Raw genomic sequence first — 13,013 nt, 5'->3', positions numbered from 1 at the left:
ATAGAGTTTGCTATTTCAAAAAATATATACTAGGTATAAGGAAAAAATCTGGAGGTTCGAAAATCCCCACTGTAAAATTATCGGTAAGCGTTTCGAACATATCAAATGATTTGCACAGCTCCTAGAAACAATATCCCTCAAGTTACCGCACTGTATACGTTCTAGGTGTAATTGGTTGGGTATCATTTTGCCAAAGCTGGTGTTAGCAGAAACTCTGTGAGAAAATAGGATTTAGTGTAAGCGATCACTTCACTACCAGAACCTCCTAAATTTACAAGTAGTTTACATCGTCTAGCCGATGCGAGATATGATATTACCTCTCTTTTGAATTCCTATATACCCCATAATTAAAACGAATAGAATATATAGATCATACGGAACCAATAGTGTTTTGTAATTACTACTTCAGTTCCCTCAGTTCCTTTCTCATTTTATATGAAAATATACAAGCAGATCGTTTTAAACATAATTTTTGTTGTGCATGAATTTTCAAATGTTAATTTAGTTATCAAAATAATTCTAATTGTTTCCAACAGGATCGATGTCACCATAACTATATCAGACCATATATATTTAAAATTAATATGTCCCCGGAATATATTTTATTACTATATAAGCAACTAATGTTAAATAATTTCACGAGGAAAAAATATGTCTCTCCTACATGCTTAGACAAATTAACTATTTCCCTTCTTTTATGTATAAATGAAGTTGTACAACACGATTGTCATCTGCAGAGATGTTGCAAATTAAAAACTCTTCCTGACATTTTACCCGAGGTAATATTAAAATATGTTCGGATCTTTTAAAGACATCCATTTTACCATTATAAGTAAAGATACGAATAATATTAAGAGTAAAAACTGCAATTTGTTTAATTATTATAATTTTTTGTCGGGTACTTTAACTTTATCTAATTTAAAACAATATGCACATTTAGAATACTGGTATAAATCCTAAGAATGCACTCTTAAATGAATGTGAATTGCTCTTGCTTATGGTTTTTTATGTAAAATTATCATAATAATTATTTATTTTCACAGATTTATGCAGCTTGACAAATAGTATCTTCAACTTTTACTATTACTCCTATCTTCAAAGGTAAGTATTGGTACGCACACTGTTCAATCCAATTGATTTTAGATTGACCTAGCTTTGATGCATTATTTAATAAACTTTCCTGTAACCTTATCCTGTAATTATAAAATGGCAAGCACCAAATACGTGCATACATGAAATTTAATTGAGAATTTAATTCAGGCATATTCAAATTTAAATTATAAAGGCAAGGGATGGAAATGTAGCCTTGTGTAACTAGTAACCGGAAAATGATGAAGCGAGTGTATATACAGGCTTAGCAGCGGCGTGGCTTTACTCTTAATAGGACCAACATAAGCTATACGGAAACAAATATAGCATAAGTACATAAATTCATATTAGAGATATTTCAAATAGTTTATTGAAAATTTATAATTTAAAAAATATCTAGAAGATTCTTAGTATTGCTTTAATATTGTAAATGTTTGGAAAATTGTAGAGGGTAGTGAAGAGTAACTTCTCAGAAAAAGATGTTATACGGATTTAGAAAAAAACTTTAGCCAGTAATTTAATATACGTTTATGCTTAATATTTTTAATAAGTATTCGTACAGACGGGATCTTTAAGATTTAATTCAGTGAATTTGACAACAAGAAATGAATATTAATAACTAATTTAATAAATGCAACAATATGTAACGTTTCGCGCGTTAAAACAAAATGTGATAACATTCAACATTGCTTTGAGAGCTGTAACATTTTGCATGTACAATAACTTGAAACACACCGCGAGGTTAGTTGTGTGTGATTATTGTGAGATTTCAGCTTAGCTTTTTCTAAATTAATCTTTTACGTTTATATAGAAACATGCAAAAGTTTCTTTAAAATATAAAGCGTAATGTTTGTGTAAGAGTTTGTTTTTAAAGTAATCCCTTTACTAAGAAAATATATCCTCCATCATTATTTAAAATTATATTTTCGACTTGTAATTTGTATTTGTATCCTTTATTTTTTGGTGAAGTTTTTTGGTTAAGTTAATATGAATTGTATTTTCTAGTCGTAAGGGTCAATTTTGTGTGCTAAAAATTCAGTTACCGAGGGTTGACCCTCCTTCGTGACTCATCCATACCAGCTGACATGCTAAGGGTGTCTGTATACCTAGACACTGCCAAATGATATATTGTAAGGGGAATTACACACGCGATTCACTTTTGCACCACTGACTAATCGAGGTTTAAAATTGGCGAAACTAATGTGTATAACTCCTTTCATGTAACCCATTTTATAAATATTCTATACTAATATATCGTTTCAGATATTAAAAGGCATTCCTTTTAATATACATACACATTTATTAATTTAGTTAATTTAGAATAAATACTTTTATATAATTTATATGGATTATTCAATTTAATTAAAAAAAATTCATAAAATTCTATGAGATTTAAGGCCATGGGAGATTATGTCAATTAAAAAAATTTGAAAAAGTCATCAAAAAAAGAAAGGCGAAACCCTAAACCTTACCGAAATGAGCACAACAAAACGGCTCTTTTGTGAATCTTTGCGGCGTGAAATGTCTCCTTTGTAACATCAGACCTACTTTGAGGACGGAAAAATACGCAACAGAAAAAGTAAGATGTATGAGTGGAGTACGGCTTAAAAATTCATTTGGTTCATTAAAATAATAAAAATATAACCAACTAAAACAATGTTTGGTACGTATATCGTGCGTAAACATAAACAATTGTGAACGGAACTATGCAAGTTCAATCGGATAAGCTTTGTAGTGCTTTAGTCGACAAAGTTTAATTTTCGCTACAATAAATCTGCATAAACCGTCACACTGTGTGTACTCAACTGACCCCATCACAATACTTGTTATTCTGTTAAATTTGTTTCCTATCATTTGTTTACAATTCGATTAGGTTTTCGGTACTCGATAATAGTCTATTGAAAAAAATATTTTATTATTTTATTTAAGAACGTTGCTGCGTTTCTGCTGTTATGATTTTTATGTGTTCTTTGTAATCTACTTTACGCTTCCAGTCTTACTAATCCTTTCTTTGTTTTCGACTTAGGGTAACACCCCTGAAATTAAGCTGCAAGTTTGCTTACACTCCTTCCATGAATGAGGCGAAAAAGTGAATATCCTTAACATATGTACATGATATAGGAAAGTTCCAATAGGGTACTCTAGTTCTGTGTTACTATTTCTATCAACAAATTATTCAAGCGATTTTATTTTTTCTTCTTACTTCTATTTGTTTCCTTAATGATTTTTTTTTAAATATTGGTACCATTTAATTTTGTGGCTTGTTTAACGTAGAACAATGTATCTTCGGAATATATATTTTGTACTTAGAATTTAATGTTTCATTCAGAAATTAAACAATAAAAAAAACACGATATCATGAAACACGAAAAAGATCACATCACGCCCAATCGAGCTAATTCAAAGTAGCCTATGTAGCTCTCCTGGTAAAAAAAAACGCAATTAAATTCTTTATGTGCTTTAAATATTTTTAACAGTATTTTATATACAGATATTAGGTGGCGTCGTTATATATCCATTTTTTTGTTATGCAAACTAGAATATTGAAACTTGAAACCCTCAAAAACGATTTCCTGAATCCATATATTCTATTTGACAAACTAAGAATAAATTCTGTATTTTAATCGTAGTTAGAAAAGAGTACACTGTAACAAAAATTTTTAACCTGGTAAAGATATACCAGGATAACGTTTCATAGAAATTTTTTCCATTCATTTTCCTGTATCGATATCTTCAAGTCTTTAAAGGCTCAGATTCTATAAGCCTTTCTCAATTTTTCCGTATTCTATTTCATTTTATTCAGTCGAGAAACATCTTATTTTATTGTTGAAGGTTTTATAGTATCTTCACAATTTATGTGAGATCTTTTGATAATAAATAAGGTAGGATACTTTATAATGAGGACCCAGAACAGCGTGTAGCATATGTTATAATAATATGCCTTACCTTTCAAATTAATGTATTATTTGAATAGTCAAGTCAAGTTTTCATTCGATTTGCTTCGAATGTTAACTCAAACTATACAAAGAGCAATTTCAATAAGCAGAGTTTCTTAGATCAAATTTCTTCTGCACTATTAGAAGCCATACAACGGCATTGTATCCATTTTTTATAAACGGATATCACACTGAAGCTATAGTTACAATAATCATTTTCATGTGACCATGTATGTGTGCTTTGAAATGGGTGGATGTATTCGTATTTGTTTATAATGTTTAGTTTTTAGAATAAAGAACTGGGTTCCTTATTAGTTAGAGCGAAAACGAGGCAATAACATTATGTACTTATCATGGTAAATGCCACTTAATGATTCAGTGTCTATAGTAATAATAACGACCTAAAATGGAACAAGCGTCAAATCAAGGCAACTCCCTTCAGATCTGATACTTCATATCTCGCACCCGATTTATAGTAAATATTTTAAAAATATGAATTAATTTCTTTAGGTATCACAGAAGTCAAACTAGAAAGTATACGTTAGTTTTTTTAAGCATGCACCTTATTGAAGTTATTGTCATAAAATGTTGAAAATTTAGAATAATTTATGGAAAAATTTCATTTGAATTTCAAAACATCTCATAGTATAATGAGATCTAAGATGTTCGCGAGTATTCATTTAAATGAAACTAGTATTATTCGGATTTACTACGCGGATTTTATTATTTAAAAACTACATAATCCCGACGTTTCGGTTACTTTGCAGCAACCGTGATCAAACACCTCGTCTGCCCGTGATCACGGTTGCTGCAAAGTAACCGAAACGTCGGGATTATGTAGTTTTTAAATAATAAAATCCGCGTAGTAAATCCGAATAATACTAGTTTCATTTAAATCTCATAGTATAATTAACAATTTACAGTATATTATACTATTGAGATATTGAAAATGCAAGATTTTCAGCCGAAGGCTCTAAAACTCCAGTACCTGATAAAATAATAGTACAATAACATAACAAGAATTTACTATAATTCAACTTTCAGATAATATTGATAAATTAATTTTTTAATTATCACAATGAGAACAATGCCTTCGAAGTGTAGATGGTTTAAACAAGGCCATTCAGATCACAGAGATCACGATAGATAAATTACAGTTGCTATGTTTAGGTTTTTGAAATTTTGTCTAATAGAGGTTTACCGTGGAAATTAGCTAATAGAGCTTGTGTTATATTTACAAAACTCCATTCTAAACCCAGTTTGTACTCATTTGATGATTATTTTCATTCTACTTGTTTGTGCTTGCATAAATTAAAGTAGATAATAAATAAATTTTGTATGCCAAAACCATTATTAATATATATGAACTGCGTAGGAGAAAAATTGTTAATAGAAAACTTAAATACGTAATAAAAGAATCTTTAGTCCAAAAAAATATACATACTTAGGCACATTGAAAATAGCATATAATTCTTTAGAACATTAAGACATGAATAAAATATGTAATATAATTTCCATTTTAAATACTTCATGTGCCCCCGGCTTTATAATAAACGGATTATCAATTATTTCAAAATGTTCAAATATTTCAATCTCTCCTGTGACAGTTGTTTATTAAGCAAACGTATGTTTCAGACAGCTAGCGAGGAACAAATAGCAGAGGAATTGTTTTGTAAAACACGTTTGATAGCAAACGCAAAAGCATTTTCTGCATGAAGAAAAAAATTTATGCTTCGTTGTTCATACATGTTGAAAAAATCCGAACGATAGAGTTCAACATTTTAAACTATCCAATTTAGACCAGTAGTTTTAAATAAATTTTCGAATAGATAAAACTACTTGAACCAACAGGCAGTGGTTTATAACGGCACCTCTCTTTCTGAAGATGATAAAAAGGCCTTTTATTGATTAAACAAAACCAAAAAAACAAGACAGATTTCTTAATACGTTTATGTTTTTATCTGTACCAACAATTATATTAAAGGTCTAGAATCTTCACATGTGATAACGGTTTGCGCCTTACTTCTGTTATGCCTCAAAACTATATCTGTGTACGCACTTTCATATATGCGATAGTAATATTTAAACAACCTAATGGTTCAAGCGTTATCTCAGCTAAATTCTTTAGAATTTATTACAAATTTATTAATATTATAATATAATAGAGACATCTGGAGATGCTGCTATTAATTTATACCTTATTGTGTGTTGGGGTCGATTCTGTATTACAATTTGGTTTTAAGTACAATTTTAATATTTACTTTAAAATATTCTTAACTAAAATGAAAGCTTATATACTATTCAATATACTTTTAAATATTAAATTAAATTAATACTTAAAAGCTGTGCAATAATAAATAATCAATTCGTAATATACAATACCAAGCTTAATAGGCTCGAGAACTCAAAGAGTGTGGAAAGACAAACAGTCTTCATTAATTAACATTGACATTACAGACGCGGCATACGAGCGGAATGCTATATATAAATTTTAAATCATATTAAATTCGTGATATTGTCAGAAATAATTAAACACTTACAAAACAACGCCGGCACTTTGTCCCAGATAATAATACGACTTACGACTCCGTAACAGTCTTTTGACACAAACAAATAAACGGCTGCCCGGATGCAGTTTTTTATTCACTAATTGATACGCTGCTTATAATATTTGCCGATGCTCATTTCGTTTGACGGCATAACACACGAAACGCAACTCGATTGTCGACTATTCTTCAACTGCGGAGGTGGTACTCTTTGGAGTCACTGTACTCGGAGTATAGCTAAACTTGTGTAGGCGGAAATGGGTATAATGTCCTGTGATTTCTGCGCATTGAAATTTACTTCTAGCGACATCTATTATATAGATCTCTAAAAGAAAGCGCCATCTAGTGAGTCGAACTAATATTTTGAGCTAAACTGTACATCTGTGAAACGACATCTATTTAAATCTACTGTAACAGCTAAGCAATGTTGCTCGAGGAAAAAGATAGTATTTATATAAAGCAGGTGGCAGTGTTTGAAAATATTCTTTCTTAACTGCATAAATACTACATAATTTATTTTCATGTAGCTGTATGATTATTAAAACGAAGAAGTACTATAAGAGTAATATTAGCATATTATCACAAAACAGTAACGATATTTTTAATAGAAAAATAGTGACTGAGGTCATATTGACAAACAATAAACCATAAATAATATGAAAATTTATAAGTAATAGCAAAAATTTGACGTTGCAAAATAAGGGTCTTTCCTATTCTATTTCACATACCTACGAGTGTTTTAAGAAATTGGTATATCATAAAAAGATTATTGATCACTAACCTTGAGAATAGACCTTTGCCGTTTGGTATAACTTAGTAGTACGAGGACGGAAGTTTATTTGTTGTGCATAGACAGAGGATGTTTCTACAAAACCATTTCGGTGTCAATTAGACAATGGCCGCATCCGCTATTGCGAAACATCCGGAAAACATTTAAAAAATTAGTACTTGACCTAACCGTAAAACGCAAAATAAGATCAATGCATAAACATTATGTTAGATAAATGTGATTAATAAAATTAAACTTATATCATCCAAAGAGTACCACTCTCAGCTTCATTACTCTGCACACGGAGCGTTGTTAGTATAACATTCATAAATTTTCGCATATTAAAGAATTAACGTAGATTATTGGATGTGAAACGGGCAATTTTTGAAGCAAACTTAGATGAAGCATACGGTAGTATTTTGTGAGCGTATGTAATGAACTCCTTTGACGTCATCAACCGAAGCTTATCTATGTCATTATTACGTTTCGCTAACTCTTCAATTATAAAACGACGTTTGGCGTTTAGTACACGCCTCTAATAACAGTGTTTAGCTGTTACTTCTGTTTTTCACTTTGTACTTTTTATAGTTTTCTTCGTATTAACTACATGTAGCCTATTGATTTATTGCATGATAAATAAGGATATAAGTACAACTATAACATAATTATATAAAAATAATGTTAAAGAAAAAATAGTACACAATGGATAATGAAAAAATTTAAATGAACTAATCAGTTCATTTGTTTAAATATAATTTAAAATATGATTTGGGACATTACTCGAATACTAAGAACGTATTTAAAAAAACTATTCTTCATATTCGAATCTATAACCTACACTCTAAGATTGTACATGAATAAACAACAGATCCGTCAAAGTGTACAATGAAAGTAATTCCGCGCTCAATAAAATATGCTGCACGTCAATAAGGTAAACTTGGAAGGCTTTTACGGAAGCATGGATTCATTAAGATGCTATGGTGGTTTTCTAAGACCTCACCCATGTCCCTAAGGTGTCTATTTTTATATCGAGAGAAACAAGTGTAGTAATAATTGTCTTTTGTTTATGCATTCCTCGTAGAGCTAAGGTAAAACTTTATTTAAAATATTTTAGTTAGAAAAATCTAAAAAGGAATTAAGGTAATTGTAGGTACACATATACATAAACCTACTGGTTTCGTAAAAATGACAAGATCAAAATCCGGTCTTTTAAATCTTCTTTCTCTTCCTTCATAACCGAGACAAAGTTCAAGCAAGTATCATACCAATCTTTTAGCCTGTATCAATTTTAAAGAAAAACTTTTTATTCGTTGCCTTAAAACGTGTTACCTTCAGATACGGTTTTCAATAAAAACGTTGCACAATAAATTACTTTACGACCGTTCATTACAATATGAAATTGCAATGTTCTATAGAATTATATATTATATTTGTTTTGAATTAATATTTCTATTTATGCTTATTAATAAATATATACGGTTTATTGTATCATAAAACATTATCCTTTTTAATCGAATTTGAGAATATATGTAATATTAGTGTGTTCGTCTTATTTTTTTATTTATATTTATCTTATATTATAACGAAACGGCCAACAACAGATATAGAAACAGACTCACACGTATTTCTGTTATAAACATTTCAATTGATAAAACTTAAGAGATCTTTTGTTTTTATTTTTCAAAAGACTATTGAAAGTAAGACATCCATTGTGTATTTACATGTGATAAGTAACGTCTTGAAACATGTTTATAATATATATTCCATTCTAAGTATTTATATTATACTCAGTATTAAATAACTACTTGGCGGTATAAAATAAAATCATCATCATCAGCCTATCAGAGCCCACTGATGAGCAAAGGCCTCTTCTCACATGGAGAAGGTTAGAGCATTAATCACCGCGCTTGCTCAAGGCGGGTTGGCGATTACAATCTTATAATTTGAAATTATAAGACCAGGTTTCCTCACGATGTTTTTCTTCACCGTCTGTCATTGCTGTCTTAAATACTCTGAGAAAGTACATATGACTCAGAAAAGATCACAGAAATAAAATATGTTATGGAAGAACAGGCCATAATCAATTAAATCCAAATCACCGTCTTTGTAAGTTAATAAATATATTTTGGTCCGCAACTGGTGGTGTATATAATAAAAGACTCCAATTAAACTCAGTTTCGCAAATTTTTATTAATAGTGGAAAAACAAAACAGGAATTTCTAGAATAGAAAATTGTAAACTTATAATTAGTCTTTTTCCAAGATTATTTTTACCTTATTCAGTTATTTACACGAATACATTATAAAAACACTTCCAGTTTAGGTTAAAATCAAGGTCAATAATATGATTACTAACATAGCAAAAAATTTATTAATAAATTAAAATTATAATATAGGTTAAGTATTGTAGTGTAGGTATAGTGTGTTGCGTGCGTTTGTGGTGAAAGTCGGTTTAAAGAGTTACAGAAACAAAGTTTTATTTGATACCATTCTCTATATTGTCATCCACATATAGAGAGCGATAATTTTGTTTTATGTAATATAGTTTGGCTGTTTTTTGTTTCGCAATCGAGTGTTTGGCCTGGAGAGGTTGACAATGGCTCCGTTACACGCATATTTACACCGCTAAAGATTAGCATTAATAACGGTGCACCATTCAAATTGAGCTTTAATACTCGAATGACAGCTCCATGCAAAGGTTTTTGACCTTTATGTTGTACATAAATTATTTAAGATATTTAATAAAAGTTCATTTACCCTAAAACTAGTACTTTATACAAAATGACCACAAAGTCCTAACCGAAAACAAAACCTTTCTGACGTTTAAATTTTTTCTTATTCTACTAAACATTCTTAATTTTTTTTTATGGAAATATTAAACCGAATTTTAAGTTATATATCCTATATATTATTTATTCTTGCCTTTAAGCGAGTTCTCAAAACTATTTCCCAATAAAAAATATTTAAAATTTATATATAAGTGGATTCGTATATGTCTTGTAACTTAACTATATATATATACAAATATATAATACTTTTTAAATCCACAACAATAGAAGGACAATGTTTAATTTCCTGCAATTTTTCTCCCACTATCATTTCATTAAATCCTATATATAATTTACAAAACCAAAAATAAACCAATTTAAACAATACTACAACGAATATTGTGTGGACAAGACATGTCTTATCTATCGGAAATTAGAATAATATTCTTTCTGAAAATATCCATAATCAGGAGCCGAGTAACACGTACACCAAATTTACAAGTTCAAACAGCTTTCTAGTTATAAGAAAAAACATTTTAGTGTTGACATTGTCCGAGTCTTGCAAATACTTCAATACCGTACTTTTATATTTCTATTATAATGTTCTCTTCAAATATGTCATTAAATATTTGGCTGCTTTACTGTTACTTAGTTGGTAAGATGTCAACAAAATTTCTATTTAAACTCCTAGTATTCTGGAATGAGAATCCAGCATTATTTAGACTATATTAATTTTGATATTTAGTCATATTATTTAATCTCAGGTTCATCCTTCATATCTTTGTGAAACAAAATATCCGAAGAAGATTTAGAGACAGTCAAATATTTGTCTCCCTTATCATAATTTTTAATTGCTTAATCTAAATTATATACCCATACCGATTTTAGAGAAGTGTGAATAAATTTAAACACAATGTTCATATATTAATACATGCATTATGTCCATATGATATTTTAAAACTCCAAAACAAAATGAAGAGATATCTATCTGTTTCCCTAAAAAATATTTACAATAACCTTCTTATTTTCTGAACACCATCTAATCTGTCTACCTTCTTCTACTTATGAGAACTATTTGGGTTTCTCAGTGACAATCACAGGTGGCCACTTCGATCTATATTTAAATTTAGTCGTAAACTTTGCAAACAATCTCGTTTTATACGAGCCCTTAGATACAGCGACAATAAACCTCTTGAAGGGTCATGGCTTTAAAATTAAATTGTTAACAGTTGTGAGAATGCTTTATGGCTTTATAAAAATGGGTATTTAAATTTCCTGTTTCATGTGTCCCTTAGAAATGGAAGGACATTTACTAATAAATATTATTATATTTTTTCTTAACTTAAATTTTTCTTAGAAATAAGCAGTCGTTCATAAAATTATACAAAATATAATCATTTTGACAATTTTCTGTTCCGTTTAATAATAGTTATTTTTTAATTTAAGTTATTAACACATCATGTCAGAATATAAACCTCACTTTCAGAATTTGGAATGAACTTTTTATGTAATATAAACTATAATGGTACTTTAGGTTATAATCAATACATTTGTTGATTACCTACATTGTTTGTTTTTGCCTTACTGTGTTGAAAATATTTGATTTTATTTAACAGAGGGAACCCCTTTTTTTAATGAAATATTTCCTTACTCCTATTCAGTTAGAATAACAATCAATTATTTAAAGAATTTTTTAGTTTTAGTAAAAATTTAAAAATATTCGACTGTTTGGGACTCTTCAACATTTTTCAACTCTCACGAAACGAAACAAATTATGACATTTCGTAGAATTTCAGTTACATTTCCCCAATTGTAGTATTAAAATAACTTATTCAACTTTCAAAACAATTCACAGATTCCGATAATTAATAACAATTTTTCTCATATTTCAATTTGCGACACCAAACATACTTCGAGCGACAAGGTGAAAAGAAATAATAAAAAATTTACTTATACAGTTTCTTTAATTTCCCAACATAAATTAAGCACATTAGACATGTATCTAAATTAACAATATTTCTTAAACCAGAACTGTGAATACATATTTTTAAGTAAGTATCGTTACATTTTTATTTATATAAAGAAAAAATCCTGTACTAAATTATATCTTTTGTTATTTTTTAAGACGACACAAAGCCTGACAGTCCTGGAATGAGGCCAGTAGATAATTTCCGTGTGTGCTAGGTTTGCAGTCGAGACTTGAATATATAAGTTAAATAAGTAGACATATTTTGTTACAAGTTCTACAATTAGAAACAAATCTAATGTCTGATTATTTTAATTTGATCACGCGTAATAAATGCGTTAACCTCATTTATAATTAATTATATTTTCACATCACAAAATTATTGAGATGGCTTGTATTGTAATGTTGTTTATTTGAACACTTGTTAAAATGAGGTGACACAAGTAATATTCTTTAAACGTAACCTATTCCTCGTTTCATATCGATGTCACCTGTGACTAAGAACAAACAACATATTCGGATTAAAACAAGGCCGTATAAGCGTAACACAAAACATTTTTTATACAACTATACTTGTTGGTAAATTAAAAACATTTTAAAAACAAATTTACAGACAGACGTACCATATATAAGGATAAATAACTCTAAAACAACTACAATAGAGGAATTACTCTAAAATTGGAATTGATCTGTAGATATAAATTACCTTTTCTCGAAAACATTTGACAGATACGCGGTTCAGAATGTAAAGTCACTCTAGCATCCCCTTCCAAGTTTGTATCTGTGAAATCAATGATACCATAATCCTGAACGTTATATACAATCTATATATCTTAAAAAACAATTTACTTTCAACGGCAAGGATACCACATACAAAAATGAACTATAACCGAACATGTACAAACTGTCTATTATTTTAATTTATTATTTTTAGACATTT

At 29.3% G+C, this 13,013-nt stretch overlaps 1 protein-coding gene across 1 annotated transcript in view; it reads right to left on the bottom strand.

Moving 5' to 3' along the window:
* The window catches only part of LOC116777100 (amyloid beta A4 precursor protein-binding family B member 1-interacting protein), a 58,303-nt gene extending 51,518 nt beyond the window's left edge, over positions 1-6,785 (bottom strand). Inside the window, exon 1 of the mRNA XM_032670457.2 lies at positions 6,566-6,785. The gene's annotated coding sequence lies outside the window, so the exon portion shown is untranslated. The remainder of the gene's footprint in view (positions 1-6,565) is intronic.
* Between the last annotated feature and the right edge of the window lie 6,228 nt (positions 6,786-13,013).

Source organism: Danaus plexippus, chromosome Z (genome assembly GCF_018135715.1).
Source record: "Danaus plexippus chromosome Z, MEX_DaPlex, whole genome shotgun sequence".
Classification (NCBI taxonomy): Eukaryota; Metazoa; Arthropoda; class Insecta; order Lepidoptera; family Nymphalidae; genus Danaus; species Danaus plexippus.
The sequence above is the reverse complement of the archived record's forward strand: the minus strand, read 5'-3'. Positions and strand labels throughout refer to the sequence as shown.